This window comes from Lytechinus pictus, chromosome 5, assembly GCF_037042905.1.
Source record: "Lytechinus pictus isolate F3 Inbred chromosome 5, Lp3.0, whole genome shotgun sequence".
Taxonomy (NCBI): domain Eukaryota; kingdom Metazoa; phylum Echinodermata; class Echinoidea; order Temnopleuroida; family Toxopneustidae; genus Lytechinus; species Lytechinus pictus.
The window spans coordinates 8,703,361-8,720,958 of NC_087249.1; the positions used below are offsets into that span (position 1 = coordinate 8,703,361).

At 35.3% G+C, this 17,598-nt stretch overlaps 1 long non-coding RNA gene across 1 annotated transcript; it reads right to left on the bottom strand.

The window, feature by feature from the left end:
- Positions 1 to 2,874: 2,874 nt before the first annotated feature.
- On the bottom strand, positions 2,875 to 16,381 carry LOC135154117 (uncharacterized). The gene is made up of 5 exons (XR_010293538.1): positions 15,826 to 16,381; positions 11,998 to 12,045; positions 9,025 to 9,057; positions 5,500 to 5,555; positions 2,875 to 4,728 (listed from the first exon to the last, which is right to left on the bottom strand). It is a non-coding gene; the product is annotated as an uncharacterized LOC135154117 (long non-coding RNA).
- Between the last annotated feature and the right edge of the window lie 1,217 nt (positions 16,382 to 17,598).

Genomic DNA, 17,598 nt, shown 5'->3' on the forward strand with positions numbered 1-17,598 from the left:
TAGAGAGGGGGAGAGAGAAAGGCAGAGGGCAAAGAGAGAGCAGAAGGGAGGGGGGATGAAGGTCGTGGAAAGGCAGGCGCGTAGCCAGGGGGCGGTCGCCCCCCCCCCCCAATAAAAACGCCCCCAAAAGAAAAAAATGAAGAGGAAAAGGAGAAAAAGAAAAGGCGAAAGGAGAAAAGGGAAGAAAGGTATAGTTTCGTTGTTTTTTCTTCCTTTTTTTGGTCAAAAGAATAAAAAACCTAAACGAAAAGTTGATATTCTCTCTTCATACAAAATTTTGCTTCCGCGCTCCGCGCGGAAAACATATCAAAATCGCCTTTCCATTTTGTTTCCCACACCTTTTTCTACTCCGTTTCCCCCCTTCCCGGCTGTGGGAGTCGTATATTCTTGCCAGAAATTATAAATTATACATGGGTGTAAGGAGTATACTATGAAAAGCATTTTTTTTTATTGCATTGACACAAAATGTCGGCTCTTCTGTTCGGAGCGGGTAAACATTACCGTCACTTCCCGACAACCCAAATGATATTTCTTTCGCTTTTAAGCAAGCAGTTTTTGGCAAAGTATATCTGCTCGAAAGGGGAGGCATTATAAATTCGTGCCGTGCTATATGCAAAAGTATGTACGATATTATATCGTTGCACATCTATCTCCTGTCTTGTTTTGTGCCATTGATTTAAAAAATTTAATATCACTGAAGTTTCTTAATCAAACAAAAGGAAGCGCTTAATATGAGCGAAATTACACAATTTTATTTCTTCCAAAATAAATCACAAAGATTTCGGTGCTTAGCGAGCATGGGAAATGAAAATTAAATCCCTCTTCTAGCTTGCATCATCCCTTTCACATTTTGAGCTCGTTTTTCTTCTTAATCGAGTTATAGTCTAAGAAATGTCAAAATTATAACAGATTAAAGTTTCAGGTAAATTTCTAAAATTCAGAGTTTCAACGCCATTCGCGGGAAGGAAGGAATAGGGCCTATTATTTTCCTTCTTGCATATACCCGTCTTCTACTCTGTTTTGCTACTTGAGTTAACTTCAGTTGACGAAATTTAAATCAAATCTGATGTTACCAAGGTAGGCATTTTTTACCACTTCTGTTCTCAATTTTTAGAAAACGTTTTAGCTTCAACGCTTCGCGCGATAAGAGGAATTATTTCAAATTCTTCAATCTTATTTCAAATCTTCAAGCTCATAATTTCTTTTGAAAGCAAGTTGTTTTCTTAATCACAGCAATTCAATTGAATTCGAGTTGATAAGGGTACTTGAGACGCAAGAGACGCCTTCTTTTGATTTGAATTTGATGATATATCAAATACTTCGCGCTCCGCGCGGGGAGGGGGAACCTCCCCCCTCCCAGCACCCCCCCCCCCTAGGGAGCGCGGTTTGCGCGCTCTGTAAGTGTTGGCACCTGGCACCAAAGACCATATAATATATTACTAGACCGAAAGCTGCGTGCGCGTTCAACACAAAACAAATGAGATTAGGCTCCGCCTACCGCGATCATTTGAAGACAAAAATAAGCCCTCATTGACATTCATGAGCATGAAGATATTCATAATCCGGCCTTTACATAGGCTAAGAGCGTTTTCCCCGATTCTTTTTTATCGATACTAGTGGTATCATGTTACAGAATTAATTATTCATTTACCTCATTACGTCATATAACTTATTCATTCTGAAACTTTTCTTTCCACACAAAAAATGGACCGCCCCCTCCAAAATTAAATCCTGGCTACGCGGTTGTGGAAAGGGGTTGAGAGCATGAAGGGCAGAAAACAAGGAGAGAGTATTTTGCATCCTATATAGTATGGGTAGAAACGATTTTCGTTGGACAGTTAAGATAACGACCTCATGATAATGATAATTCCTATAGAATTGCAATAACGGACACCCTTGTGAAAGTCATGGTGATTTACCTTCGATTTGCTCGACTCTTTTCAAGTAGCCACCCGAAGAAAATGCAGGATAAGTGATAGTTATAGACAAATCTTATATTGATGGAAAGGTCTTGTCTTGTTATACATAATTATGTCACTAAAAGTCTTATAGATATTACGGAAATGCGTGAAATGCAATTAATAGAGACCCTTCTCAGCCCCCTGAATATTAGACAAAACGCAAGGGAAACGCAAGGGAATATACACCCAGAAAGTGGGAGTCATATAGGGATAATTTCATGGAAATAACAAGGAAGGCAGGTGCAATGGGAACGTTTTGATAAATCGTGTATGAAATAAACAACAAAAAACAAAAGAAATAGTGAATGAAGGACATCATTGACTCTCTCATTTGCATATCACGTTGTGTATATAACTGTTTTGTGAAAAATAAGCGAAACTTTTAAACGTCATTACTTTCGAATTTTAAATCTGATTTTTATGAAATTTTAGTGTTGTGCTTATTTGATTTTTCTCTATTTATTCAAATAAACATTTTTCTGGGGTGGTCTTGACCTTTAAACAGTTTTTATTTAACGACGTGGCAAAAAAGTCTTCCAAGAGCACCTGGCGTCGCAGAAGTCCGCTCGCGTAGGAAGTACAGTGAAATCACGCTGATGAATCTACATGACTTTCACAATGATGTCCGTTGTGTGAATCTATATAGGAATTATCATCATCTTATCATGTCGTAAGAAAAACCGCTTCTGCTCATGATACTACAATGTCAACACGTCCTACCTCGCTCTCACTGCCTTTCTACTATTCACCCCCCCCCCCTTCTCTCTCCCTCTTACCCCTTTCTCTCTCTTTCTTTCTCTCTCCTTCCCTTTCTTGTTTTTCTCTCTCACATACAGACTCTAAAACAACCAGATAAAAACCAATACACATGAAGTTACCAAGGATACTAATAGCATTCCATTCATCTTCTTTTAATCAAACACATTTTACCCCCCAAAAAATGAAAATATGTGGTGAAAAAACATCAGACTATTCAGGATAAATCGAATAGTTAAAAATATTTCAGTCAATAGTCCTATATGTTACCATTGGATTTTTCTTTTGAAGAATGAATATTGGGGAAGGACCCATTCTCAATTTACCATGAACTGATAGTAAGCAATTGATAAACAAACAAAAAAAAAACAATAGAGAAAAGGGAAACTCATTTATATTTCACAATAATCTATCTTAAAATGAAGTAAAGTTCGAGAATTAGGTATCTCTTGAAAGAATACTAAATTTTCCACAACTTTTTTTTTATCTGCAATGTCTGCAATGAAGTTACGATTAAAGATGTGCCGGCTTAGTTTGATTGAAACTCCTTGGAACTGCAAGAGTTAAATGTCTTGCTTAAGAGCATAGGTGCCATGGACGGAGATTGAAATCCGGACTTATGCGTCTGGTGGCTATAGACCGCTTGACCACGAAACTCACACACATACACCCAATTGCAATTTGACCATCGGAGAATCATTCGCCAAAAAAAAAATTGAATTTATTCCACTCACCCATGGACCTATTACAAATGGACATTCAACGAATCCCCTCCTTTCGGCCGAAGACCGTCACCGCTAATCCTTTTATAAACAGAGCGCTGGCAGCTGACACCCATCAATTATTATTTGTAATAGGTCCATGAATCACCCGACTCATTTGCGGACATAACGTGAGCATATACTAACTGGGGACACTTCCTATCCCCCTACACACACAACCTGAATTTAACTAGCAGAACAGGAATTTTCTATGAATAATTTTCACTGGATGAAACGGTTTGAAATGAGATGGGAACTTTTCGTGTATTTTACCCATCAACCGGGGACGTTCCTGAGGGTAGGAAAGTTCCCCAAGAAGTAGATCATTACAAACTCGCTCACACATCCACACCAACACCCTCTCACATTCACATCCTCACACACCCACACACACCCTCACCCCATAGTAATCTGCCATCGAATATGAGATTTATAAGCATGGTTTTACGGACCGGGGACGTCCCCAGGGGTATAGGACGTCCCCGGTTGATGGGTAAAATGCAAGAAAATTTCCCAAGAAGTAGATCATCATGACAACTCGCTCACATACCCACGTCAACACACACACACAAGTATTCCCAGTAGGTATAAAGTTATTATTTTGCGGCAACAGGCGTATTCTTTAGGTTTGTCTGAAATTTGATCATTTTTTAAAAAATATCTCACTACCATGCTATAGAATTAAAGGCATGAATGTGGTACCATATCAGCACACTGTGAAAGTTTGCGCATTAGATGGCGATACATTGGAATACTTTATACGTTAGCACACACCAGAATGTTAGTTGAACAAAATATTCACGTCGGCAATATGACAATGTGAAATGACAAGAAATACATAACTTTTCGTCTTTCTATATCATTTTAATGCATAACACGTGTTTCCATGTCAATTTTGCTAATAATATTCGGGCGTCTGTGTATTTAAAAGAATTAATGTTGTAATTAAGCTGAAAATTTGTAGGTCTGCAACAATAATAACGAGTGGCATGATCGAGATAATGATGTTATTGATTTGAAGAAAAAAAGCAATGTAATGTTGTAAATCGTACTCGTTTGTCATAGTGAACATGATTAATATTTCGTGATTGACAACACTGATTCAAAATAATGACATTGCTTAATGCAGTACTGAGGATTTGGATGGTGGAGCATGAATGCATTCAGGATTATACATTGTGATTGAAGACATTATGACATATGTCAATCATAATCCCATTCCAAGTCCCCATTCGGTCCTCCAATATCTCCTGTGTAAAAAGAAAATTTGATAAAGCAATCGATCAAAAATTGAGTATTTAATTATGGCACGCGTTCATGTAAAAAAAAATAATGACAAATCTATATTATCTATAAGTGTCTTTAAACTTTCTAGGCTGTAAACTTGCCATGTCCTCATACATTCAGATTTATTTCCAACAGAATATAAAGAATAATACAAATTATTTTCATACATATACTGTATAACAAATATTTACAATACAAATCATTGTCATTATAATTATATTTAATAACATCAATAATATTCAACATTATATGGTAAATTTTGTTGATAAATTATGATTTAAAATAGGAAAAAAAACTTTAGCATAATGTCGAGTCGCGTTATAGTAACGACGAAAGTTGACGCACTATCGACCGTACACTTTACGGGAGAGCGATATCATCCTCTTTCAGATGACGCTGTACAAAATTCAACATACGACGGATCTCCAGGACCATCACCCATGTTATTAGCCATAATAAGCTAAGCCGTCTATACTGTAAAAACGATGTTAAAAATGCTGTTTAAGCCCGTCACCCTTTTAAACAATTGTTTAAATTTTTTAAAACATGTTTAAAGTTTAAACAATAATTGTTAGAGTGACGGGCTAAAAAAATGTTAAACAGCGTTGCTTCACATTTTTAACAGCGTGTTTACAGTGTGCTTTTTAACTGTAGAGCAAATTTTCGCAAATGAACTTGCCCATTTTTTCAACTAAATAGGTACTTTACGGCAAAACTGCACGTTGTGTCCTTACCTAGCCACACCACAAACCGGGCATTTTACAATCATCTCTTTCCTCAACATGCTCAACTGAAAAGATACAAGAAAGTAGGATGGTAATACTAATACTAATACCTTTAAAGTGGAAAAGAAATTAAGAGTACAAATTCACACATTATTCCAAACAGAATTTGAATACAGCAGTTTGGAATAAATTGACATCAATTTTCTGTTTCTGATTAAGTAACTCTCTTTAAGACGGAAATAGTCATGTATCATACATGTGCATAGATTATTACTGCTAATAATAGGCCTTTGAATACATTGTAATATGATCGTGACAAAGATTATGGTGATGATGACGATGATGATGGTGATGATAGTAATGATAATAATAATAATAATAATGATAATAATGATGATAATATAATGATGATGGTGATAATAATATCATAAATATAACACTAAAGATGCTAATATTGATATTAATGATAATGATAGTAATGATACTACCAAAAATAGTGAAGATTATCGGAATGACTTAAACTAAATATAAAAATAAATTCATTGTTTGATTATGGGTAACTAAATATGATTTAATATCATTACATTAAGCAGTCAGATCAATGTAAACTGTCTTGAAATGATAACAACTCCTTTAAAATACCACCACGAAAATGTATCACAGCAAATATTAAAGGCATGCAATTTTGTGAACTGTTTAATAGAGTAAAATATGTTTTATTTGGCCATTATTGAGCTTTATTGTACCATGGACCTACTACTCTGTCAGAGTAGTAGGTCCATGATTGTATATATATTTAATATATATAATGTATATATATTGTATATATATTTAACCCGCGTTTTAGAATTCTAATATGCTTTAAGTTAAAATGGCAGGATATCTGGTAAACTTTATCTTTAAGAAATTAAAGCACCTTCTTATACATGTAAGCCCAATTGCATTTCTTCATTTTATTCTCGTCGATCATTTCTTCTTTTCATAGGCGGATCCAGGGGGCCGAGGGCCCCCCCCCCCCCCCCCCCATTGGCGGAGCAAAAAAAAAAGAAATGGGAGGAAAGAAAGAAAAAAAAAGGGAAAAGAGAGGAGAAAAAAGAAGAGGAAACACAAGATGAGGAAGACGAGTGAATAAAATAAGATGAGGGGAAGACTAGGAAAAAAATTTTTTAAATCTTTCATGTCACTATGAAAAAATTTCGCTCGCGCTTCGCGCTCGCATTGCCTGCTAGGTGATTTACATATCAATATGGAGCTTGAAATATCAAAATTTGAAGTCAACATAGAAAACATATTTCAGCTCGGAAATTGAACTTTCATTATTTTGTTTGATTTACAAACTGATTTTTTTTAAGTGCTCTGTAAAACTTTCTGTTTTAAGGTCTGAATATTAAAATTTCGGCTCGCGATTTGCGCTCGCATTGATTGTTGAAAATATATCAACTCATGCATCTTATTCATAAATACAAAAGTGCTTTAAATGTCCAATTTTCAGGCCATAATATTAACAGTTTTCGCGTTCTCACATTAGGCTTATTAGATTAATAAATAAGATATCAATTTAAGAATCAAATTGTCCCTTTTTTCAGAAAGGAATATCGACAAGTTTCATCTCGCGGAAGAGAAATAAGAAGATATAGTCCTCATTTTCATATGATGACATAATGCTTTTGGAATGTCCTGGTTCTATGTCAAAACTCAAAATAATAATAATAAAACATATAAGCTCTTTTTTTAAATGTGATCCATATCCACCTCACAATTTTCCTACAAAGTGCTTGAAATACAGAGCTTAAATTGACCCTTTTCAGATCGGAATATATTTTAAGCTCGCGCTTCGCGCTCACTTCATCGATTTTCATGATAAAAAAGGTAGGCCTATTTAGAATGCCCACTCAGATTCTAGGTCTAAATCTGAAACACGCGCGCGCATGTTTATTCAGATATGCAGCTTGTTCTCTGTTTAAATCATTATCCAGTTTCATTTCACAATATCAAAAATTTTCTGCTCGCGCTTTGCGCTCAAAAATATTAATGTAGGAAGATTTCCAATTACTCATCCTTTTCATGATTTACAAAACATGAATAGAGTGTCCCATTTTTAGGTGCAAATCTCGATATTTTCCGCTTGCGCTTCGCGCTCGCATCAATTGTTTAGTTACATACTTATCTTTTTCAGGATTACAAAAAGTGCTCAGAATTTCCATTCTTCAGGTAGAAATATCAAAATTTTCAGCTCGCGCTTCGCGCTCGCATTATTTGATTATTGAAATATGTAACGTCTTCAGGGCTAACTGCAAGCAGCCGTTAACAGATCATTTTTTTGTTAGATCAAAACGTACATCAAAAATTTCTGCTCGCGCTTTGCGCTCGCAATATTAATGTAGGAAGATTTCCAATTACTCATCCTTTTCATGATTTACAAAACATGAATATAGTGTCCCGTTTTTAGGTCTAAATCTCGATTTTTTCCGCTCGCGCTTCGCGCTCGCATCAATAAATTGTTTAGTTATATACCTATCCTGTTCACGATTACAAACATTAATTAAAATTTTACATTCTTTATGTAGGAATGCGAACATTTTTCAGCTCGCGGTTCGCGCTCGCATTATTTGATTGTTGAAATATGTAACGTCTTCATGACTAAGTGCAATATAGCAGTCCTTAACAGGTGCCTTTTCGATAATGAGTTCAAAACGAATATAAAGACTTTCTGCTCGCGCTCTGCGCTCGCATTATTTCAATTTAAGGAAGATGCCCACTTACTCATCCTTTTCATGATTTACAAAACTTGAATAGAGTGTCTCGTTAAGTAGGTCTAAATCTCGAAAATTCGCGCTTGCATTATTTGATTTTTGAAATATGTAACGTCTTCATGGCTAATTGCAAGCAGTCTTTAACATGTACCTTTTCCATCAGTTCATTTCTGCTCGCGCTTCACGTTCGTAGTAGTTATTCATTTGCATACACATCTTTTTTAGGATAACAAACATTGCCCAGAATGTTTAAAAAAAATTGAAAAAATACATAAGATTTCCAAAAAAATTTAGCTCGCGCTTCGCGCTCGCATTGTATAAATAAGGATATTATGATATTATATATTAATGTTTATTCATAAGAATAAAGCTAAGAAGTGACTATTAGGAGTACCCCTTCAAAGAAACCAAAAATCATCTTCGAGTGGCCGATCGGGGAAAATATGGCTGAAAAAAATTCCGCCCCCCCCCCCCCCCCTATTGGCGCAGGCTTTATCCACCCCTGTCTTTTGAACTATTTTTCTTTGTTTTTTTCTTCTCCATCATTTTTGTCCAACATTCCCTTTATCTTTCTCACTCATTCGCTTTGATTTCTCTCTTTCGTTAAATATTGCACCTAAAACCATGGAAGCAAATAACAACGAAATTCAGAAGATGCATGCCAATTTATCTTTTGGATACCAGTATTACAAAGTCCTGCTCTGAATTTGATTTCCACTATAATTGCCCATCCAGCAGACATAAACTGGTATTTACTTGCACTGAAAAATAAAATACTCACGAGATTCCTGAAGCTCCACGTTCCCGTACTCAGCTACATAAATGAAAAATAAGATCGATTTAAGATTAATAAGGTGTCTAGACACTCAAACACTGAAATTAGACCAAAAATAGTGAATGTCGACAATAAAAAACAAGAAAATTGACTGAATGTTCACCTCGTCTGGCACATTTCATGCATAATAACGAATCACGCTGGCCGACTTTCCCATTCTAAAATTCGTTATTGCAAACCCTTGGGTAATCGCTTATAGCTTGACCTTTCATCATATACTTGCCTGTTACAAAGCGTCTTTTTAATACTTGCAGCAATCGAGAAATACATTAAAATGTCCCCCATCTTTAATTCAATTCGCTTTTTGTTATCCTTGCTAACATAGCTAAAGCCAGTCTACCGTGTCACAGCCAAGGGGATCGAGGGTGACCGTGTGATAGCTTGTTGGTCCAGTGGCAACTTCTAAATACAGAACTCAGACAAAGTTACAACTGACAAAGATTTTTAACGGAATCAAATTTTAATTCCAATCTTCAAATTCAAATGTTCCTCGGAACAATGGTTACATCGGTTCCATCAGATCAAATGCAGAACATAAAATATGGATAATATCACTCAATACAGAACAGAAATCAATTGTTGAATTCAAGGATCAAATATTCGATATCATGAGATCTAACTTACTAAACAATTTATAATGCAATGCCTCCTGATCAATACATTATTAAGAATTAATTTAAGTATCGGAATATACCAAAACATTTAATTCTGTGTTACTGTATTATATAATCTACTGTTCGGATTTTTTTCTATTTTCTCGATTTCTTTAAAGGTCAAGTCCACCCCATGAAAATGTTGATTTAAATCAATAGAGATAAATCAAACAAGCATAATGCTGAAAACGTCATCAAAATCGGATGTAAAATAAGAAAGTTATGACATTTTTTTTTTAAAGTTTTGCTTATATTTCACAGAACAGTTATATGCACAACTCAGTAACATGCAGATGAGAGAGTCGATGATGTCCATCACTCACTATTTCTTTTGTTTTTTATTGTTTGAATTATACAATATTTCAATTTTTACCAATTTGACATTTAGGACGAACTTAACTGAACCACATAAGGTTAAACAATGCCAATTCCACATGTTCAGGAAGGAACAAAACTCAATTTCACATGACAAGGGAAAGAAAATCTGAATATTTCATATGATAAAATACAAAAGAAATAGTGAGTGGGTGACGTCATCAGTCCCTTCATTTGCATATCAATCAGGATGTGCATATAACTGTTTTGGAAAATTAAGCGAAACTTAAAAATGTCATAACTTTCTTATTTTACATCCGATTTTGATGAAATTGTCAATGTTTTGCTTGTTGGATTTTTCTCTTTTTATTCAAATCAATTTTTATTTGGGTGGACTTGTCCTTTAAATATGGAACCCGACTTGGAAACTTGTAGGGGATACTGAAATCAATTCGTTGACCGTCTAACATGGTCGAAGTCCTTTGACGTTCGCCCTGACTGACAACTTGACTAGCGTCGACTTCATCATTACCGTCATCATAATACTGTCATCGACACCAACGTCAACACCAAACTCGATGCCAGACTCAACGTCAGACTATATAATTGTGATCACCCAGATATGATATTTACGTCTGGGACCAACGTTTAAGGTATCCTGTTTTACGGTTGCCTACGTCATGCAAGCTCTGCTTTATAGTTGCCCCGCACTCCGTTTCAATCATTTATATTTGTTTCGATTATTGTTAATTGTACTGTCCACGTTGATCTTTATAAATGTTCTTGAAATGTGATCATAATACCAACTGTACCATCACTGTAAATATGGAAAATTGAAGGTAGATAGTGAAACAATAGATTTGAATTGAATGAACGCCAAACTACAAAAATACTGGTACATCCGCTCGGTATGTATATAGGAAAACACCATCACTTCGGCTTTAGATTAACACCAGATAGGCATTTAAACAACACTAATTACTGTTAAACCAATGTCGGTTTGAGTCTGAACTGGTGTTGTTTTCAACACTTCCCTGGTGACGCTGGTGTCTTCCGATTTAGATACCGGGTTCAGATGGTGCACTGCAAAAACATCGGTGTTGTTTTAAAAAACACCGGTGTTTCTGCAGTGCACCATACGAAAGAAGTGACCATGACTCAAACCTAAACCTCAAAGCTTCAGGGGCCGGGCACAGGCATATGCTATTCTGCTGTGCAGACCCTTCACTGGAGTTAAGGGTCTGAATGTTCAGCTTACTCATGCCTTGTGTACTAAATGCCCTAAAACAGCAAGTTTTGTATGTGCTAGTCTTTGCGTGGAAACCCACTTGTAGATCAAAGTTTGAATCAGACTTGGCAGACCCTCATCCGCACACACACTTCTTCCTCTCTCCCTCTTCTTCTTGTTAATATCCTTGTTAGATTTGTCCATTTCATTATTCTTATTGTTTGTATCCTCCGTCTGTTAATTTTTCCCATTTCTTCGTTATTTCATTTTAATCATAGCTCCACAAAAGCACCAATGTTCAGTTATTTTTATAATACATGGCCATGCATTTATCATCCTTGAAATCCAATATCTGCTCACACTCTATAATCTCCTATTTACGTTCGTTTTAATACTTCCGTACTGTTCAAGAGATCAGCGTCATACAATCCTGGCTTCTGGTCGGTTTTTTTTTCATTTCTTTTCCTATCATGTACTACTTTTCATAATCGTTTTAAAAGGGTTGATTTATCTATGATGTTTGTTTATTGTAATTGTTTATTATTTTTCATTATCAATTTGCAAGTGTAAGCGCTTTGTTGTGATTGATTTGTATTGATTTTGTATTTATGTTTTCTGATTTGTATTATGGAAAAAAATTGATAAAGAAATGAAATAAATCAGTAAATTCAATTCAATGCAATGATGTGACGTAAAAATTTAGATACTAGGATCAGAACTTACCAGATTCTACTTCTTCGGCGAAATCATTAGCAACAGAATCACTGAAACCTACATGTCGAACAGAAATCAAACATATTGAATAAGAACGGAGTATAACAATTGAAATTCTTATAAAAGAAACTGAATACGAATATGCCTACTCATTATGTTATTGAGTTGCATCCTTAAATTATCCAATAAAGGGGATTTGAAAACTTGGAAACAAGTGGGCTTGTGTGGAAAGATAAAAATCAAAGAATAATAACAAAGAAAGTTTGAGAAAAATCGGACAAATAATGAGAAAGTTATGAGCATGTGGATATTGCGATCACTAAATACTAATGCTATGGAGATCATTTTGTTGGCATTGCGGATGAGATGTGTGTGTCTGTGATATCACATGTGGACAACTTTCCCTGTAATGGACTATAAAATACGTCCAAAAAGTTTTTTTTTTGCTCTATCTTTTAATGATACAAACTCTTTATTCATAATGTATTCTTTAAAAGTCTTATTACATGCCCTACTATAGAAAGAATACATGATCTACTGATAGATGTAATAAAGAGGCAGTTTAAGTGAAATTTATAGAAAATTAATAGGCAAGTTATTCAAATGTGACATCACACATCTTTGTCGCATTGCCAAGTGGAGGATCTACATTATAATAAAGATCTAAACTTCAAATGTTCATAACTTTTTTATTATTTATTCAATTTCAACTTTCGTTGATCTGTTTCTTTGATTTTTCTGTTTTCACACAAGCTATCTTTTACCAAAGGTTTCATTTTCCTTTAAATAACTCAACTACACGATTACCAGCCATATTTCCACCTTCCCGTTTTTTAACCCACCCTCGCCCAGAAATTTAGACGATTGTTTATAATAGAAAATGATATACATTTTCAGATTTGAAAATAAAATCCAATCAATTCGGTTGATGAAGAGTTTAGGCAGTTATTCCTCTTTTGGGCGATTTCATACGTGTCGTACGGGAAGTTTCCACAACAATTTCTTGTCTCTTAGCTGAATGCTTGAGCAATAGAGTACCGAAGTGTGATGTCAGTTGCCATGGTGTCATGTCGGACTGGTTCTAAACAGAGTCACAGCTGACGATCGTCTCATTTCGCCTGTACACATTTGTATTTGCAAATGACTTTGGCTCGTCTGAAAAAATAGGTTGCAATTGATCAAATTCCAATAGCAGCCATTTTCTCCAATGAGAAACACAAGCTTTCATTCGGCGGGTTCATTTGTTTAGAACCAGGCCGCTTTGGAACCATGGCAACTGACGTCATCACTTCGGTACTCTATACAATTTTCTGAGTCGTATACAGGACTCAGAAATGTCCCGTACGACGTACAACATTTTCACTTCTACTTCACCCATGGACAACATCTTTTTATTGGTTGTCATTTTTTTGCATGACTGCCGATTTGTACTTTATTATTACCACAAGACGAATCCAGGTGTCTTGTTTTGTTTGGAGAGCAGGTTAAAAAATGTTGTGAAAATGGCTGATTTTTCTAGCATGGAATCACTTTTTTGTAAATTTAGGGAAACCATTGTGACTTTAACCAAGGAGAAACCCTTGTTTTTCAGATCTTTTTATAGAATGAAAATAATAATGAAATGACAAGAAATGAACGGAAAAGTCTCAAATTTCATTCAAAACTTTTGAATTTCGATTCCACTTTTAAAAAGCAGAATTGAATAGAATAAAGAGAATAAACATCATACCTGCTTAGAAATCTGATACCAATTATATATATTTCGTTTTTAATAGCAAATGTCCAACTAGCTATTAATGAATGATATATATATAATCAAAATGTGACTTATAAAGGGCAAAAATCCACTCTGAAGAGTGCCCGAGACCTGTAAAGAGCTGTGAATGGAATAGAATGGTTTTGAGGAGATTTCTTAAAGATACACATTATTTTATTTCTTCAGATAGGCTATTACACAATGTGGGGTATGTATGAGCGTAGGATCTTCCCCATTTTTTTTTAAATTTTTTGAATTACAAGGTACCCAGTGGTTGATTGTGATGAGCTTAGATACTTCATTCGTACCGACCAATGAGAAGTTTAATTCATAAAAGATTGTAGAAATTACTTCATTAATATAAAGCTTGAAGTGAGATCTGATCCATGAATGCAATGAAAAGTGAGTGAGAAAATTATCATATCGCAATCTAACCATTAACATTTCATGTCACAGTTTGACCTTTTTTAAACAATAGATGGAATACTAGTATTCAGGATTCGAATGATTATTGTTCCCCTCAATGGAGAATTAAACCCTAGGAAACTAGTTACTAGTAACTTGTTCGAAAACAGAAAAAGTCAAGAATACCAATGAAAACTTTAGAAAAATTGGATGAATAAAAAGAAAGTTATGGGCATTTTAGCATTCAAATGTCGAAAGTACTATTTCAGTATCAATTCAGTTGAATTTTAAGTTTTTATTTTTTCTCATTTTCTCAAAAACATATGCAATGTATACATATATCAATAAATTTAATGCTACTAAGAACACCCCCCCCCCCCTTCAGGGGCGTCGATCCATTTTTCAGATTTGGGGGGGGGAATTTTGGGGGCGCTCGATTGCACAAATTAAACAAACTCACACACACAAACATATTAAATATATATTTTATATGTAAACCTTGAACATTGTGAGCAATGTTTGTGATCCTGAACAAGATGCGTATGTAACTAAATAATTACTGCCAGCGCGAAGCGCGAGCAATTTTTTTATATACGTTCTGAGCCTGAAAAGGGACATGTTAAGGATCGTTTGCAGTTACCCATGAAGACAAAACATAATTCAACAGTTGCGAAGCGCAAGCAGAAAATCTTTATAATTCTAGGCACTCTTTGTAATTGTGAAAATAATAATTATGAAAATAATAATTACGAAAATTTGACAGTTATAGACTCTATTAATGTTTTGGAAATCATGAAAAGGATGGGTAATTTGGTGTTTTCCTACATTAATCAGCGCGAGCTGATATATTATCAGTATTATTTTGATTTAGGACCGGGATATTTTAAAGATAGTCATCATATATGAAAATGATGATTATCTTCCTATTCTTCTTACTAAACTCGAGATGAAACTTGTCGATATTCCAATCTGAAAAAAGGGACAATTGGATTATTAGGAATTCGTGGATATATTATTATTTTATTTATTAGTCAAATAATCCTAATGAGAGCGCGAAATTTGTTGATATTAAGGCCTGAAAACTTGACATTTTTAGCACTTTTATAACTATGAATAGAATGCATGGTCTAACATATTTTCTAAAACATTACATTTTTTGTTTATTTTTGCATTTACGAAATTATAGGGGGGGGCAAAACGATATACTTGCCACCCCAATATTTTCATTGGTGGGGCGATCGCCCCCCCCCCCCATGATCGACTCCTCTGCTAATAATAGTAGAAACTCTTTGTCCATGAAGTATTTTACGAGACCCCTGGCCCATGTCCACCCATGAAAAAAGAACATCCGAGATCTGGATAGACTTCAGGAAATACAAATTTAAGTAAAATGATTATGTAGAAAAGTAAAAAGGGAGTTGTATAAGCGAGAAATCACATATTTTGGCAAAATTACCATATGGAGGATTTCCATATCATTAGTGATCTCAACTTTCAAATGTCCCTAACTTTCTTGTTATTTGTTCAATTTTTCCCAAACTTTCATTGATTTACCTTTTGTATTTTTGTTCTGTCTTTACACAACCTTAACTTGTTTCCAGGGTTTCATTCTCCTTTACCGTAATGAAACGTGTTGGTGTTTTTTAAAGAAGATTTTATTGTGATTATTTACTTACCATGAGATGACGAAGCTTGGTAAACAATGAAGATTAGTACCATGAAGAGAGGAATGGCGAATCGTGTGGACTGCATCTTGTTTCAAGACTTTGAATAAAATTTGTAGGATCGTTGGAGCACGTAGGTCAGATAAACTTGTTGAAAGCGAATACCGTTGTCGTCTTTGACGTCTGAATATGTATCTCTCAACATCCATCTATATGTAGCTTCAACTAGTTTGTTATTCTCTGCTCCTCGTTCAGTCATTTTCAATTACAAAACTCAATTTAATGTGGTGGAATGTAATAATACCAACATAATGATGTGACTGCACTTTCTTTCCTGTCTCAGATAATGAGAAAGTTTGTTTTTCTTTAATTTGCCGCTTCACTGACAAGATTGAAAGTCGTTGCCAACGTGGATGGTTGATTTTGTTTTTTGAATACAAATGATGAATCTCATCATTTTTAGATGATATATCAAATATGTCTAAGAAAACCGAACAATTTCATTGGTCTCACTGCTCCAAACCATTTCAACCGCATTCCGTATGGTTCCACGTGGCACTTGAATACTAAAGCCCCCATCACACTTATTCCGAATCAAGCATTTAAATCTACTTCGAACACCTTTCGAAAATACCCCTCGAATGCTTTGAACATGACCAAAACCTTCGGGACGGCCAAAAGAAATGACAAAAATAATTCGAATGCACTCAGAATGCAGTCAGAATGTTTAGAATGCGCCTAGAATGTCCAAGTTCCTCCCAAAAAATTCTAGATTTTTTGAATATTTTTTTTTCGTTCCAACTTCTGCTTGATTCCTGCTGATTCCGAATAAAAGGCGGTTTTCCACTAGGGCGCGGACAAGACCAAGAAGGGTTGCGGAAGCAACTTTTGTCATTTCGGCATGCTGTCCGCAACCAAATTCCGTAAAAGATTATGCAAATGATCTTGTCCTAGGACACGACCAGGACTGTCTGTGTATTGTCGTAGGACATTCCTGGGACTGTCCTAGGACAAGATTATCTAAATGAATTTGTCGGCGTTCGGCGCGGACAGCAGGCAGATTGTATTAGGACAGAACCGGAGACATTTAGGACAACGTCACGAGTGGTAAATTCAAGGACTAGGACAATCAGGATAATTTTCGGACAACTTGCGAATACTCCAAGAAAATTATCGTTCATTATTTTTTTATGAATTTAGGGGTGTTATTTGGGGTTTGGGGTGCGTTTTTTTTAAAAGAAACCTTGATTTTGTTATTAAATCCGATTTGGGAGCAGGCGAGAATAAAGTAATTCGTCATGAAATTACGCTATTTTTAAACATTTTTCGACTACAAAGACTATATAGGATTTTCTTTTATTTCAAATCAAATTGCATACATTGGTGGAAATCCCAGGGGGACAGGGGACGCGTCCCCTCACTTTTTGAAAAGGGAGGGGGCATTTGATATCAAATGCCCCCCCCCCCCCCCCCCCACTTTTTGGAACGAGCAAAAAAGAAAAAGAGGAGAAAGACGAGTGAATAAAATAAGATGAAGGGGGAAAAATTTCATGTCACTATGTTAAATTTTCGCTCACGCTTTGTGCTCGCATTGCCTAATCTATGAGATACATAACTTGCTCAATAGACTTATATTGAGCTTAAAATATCAAGTTTTTAAGTAAATATACAATAAATTTATCGGACATTGAGTTTTCAATTTGTTTGATTTATAAATAGATTTTATAGTTTTCTGTAAAATGACTATATTTTATGGTCTCAATATCAACATTTTCCGCTCGCACT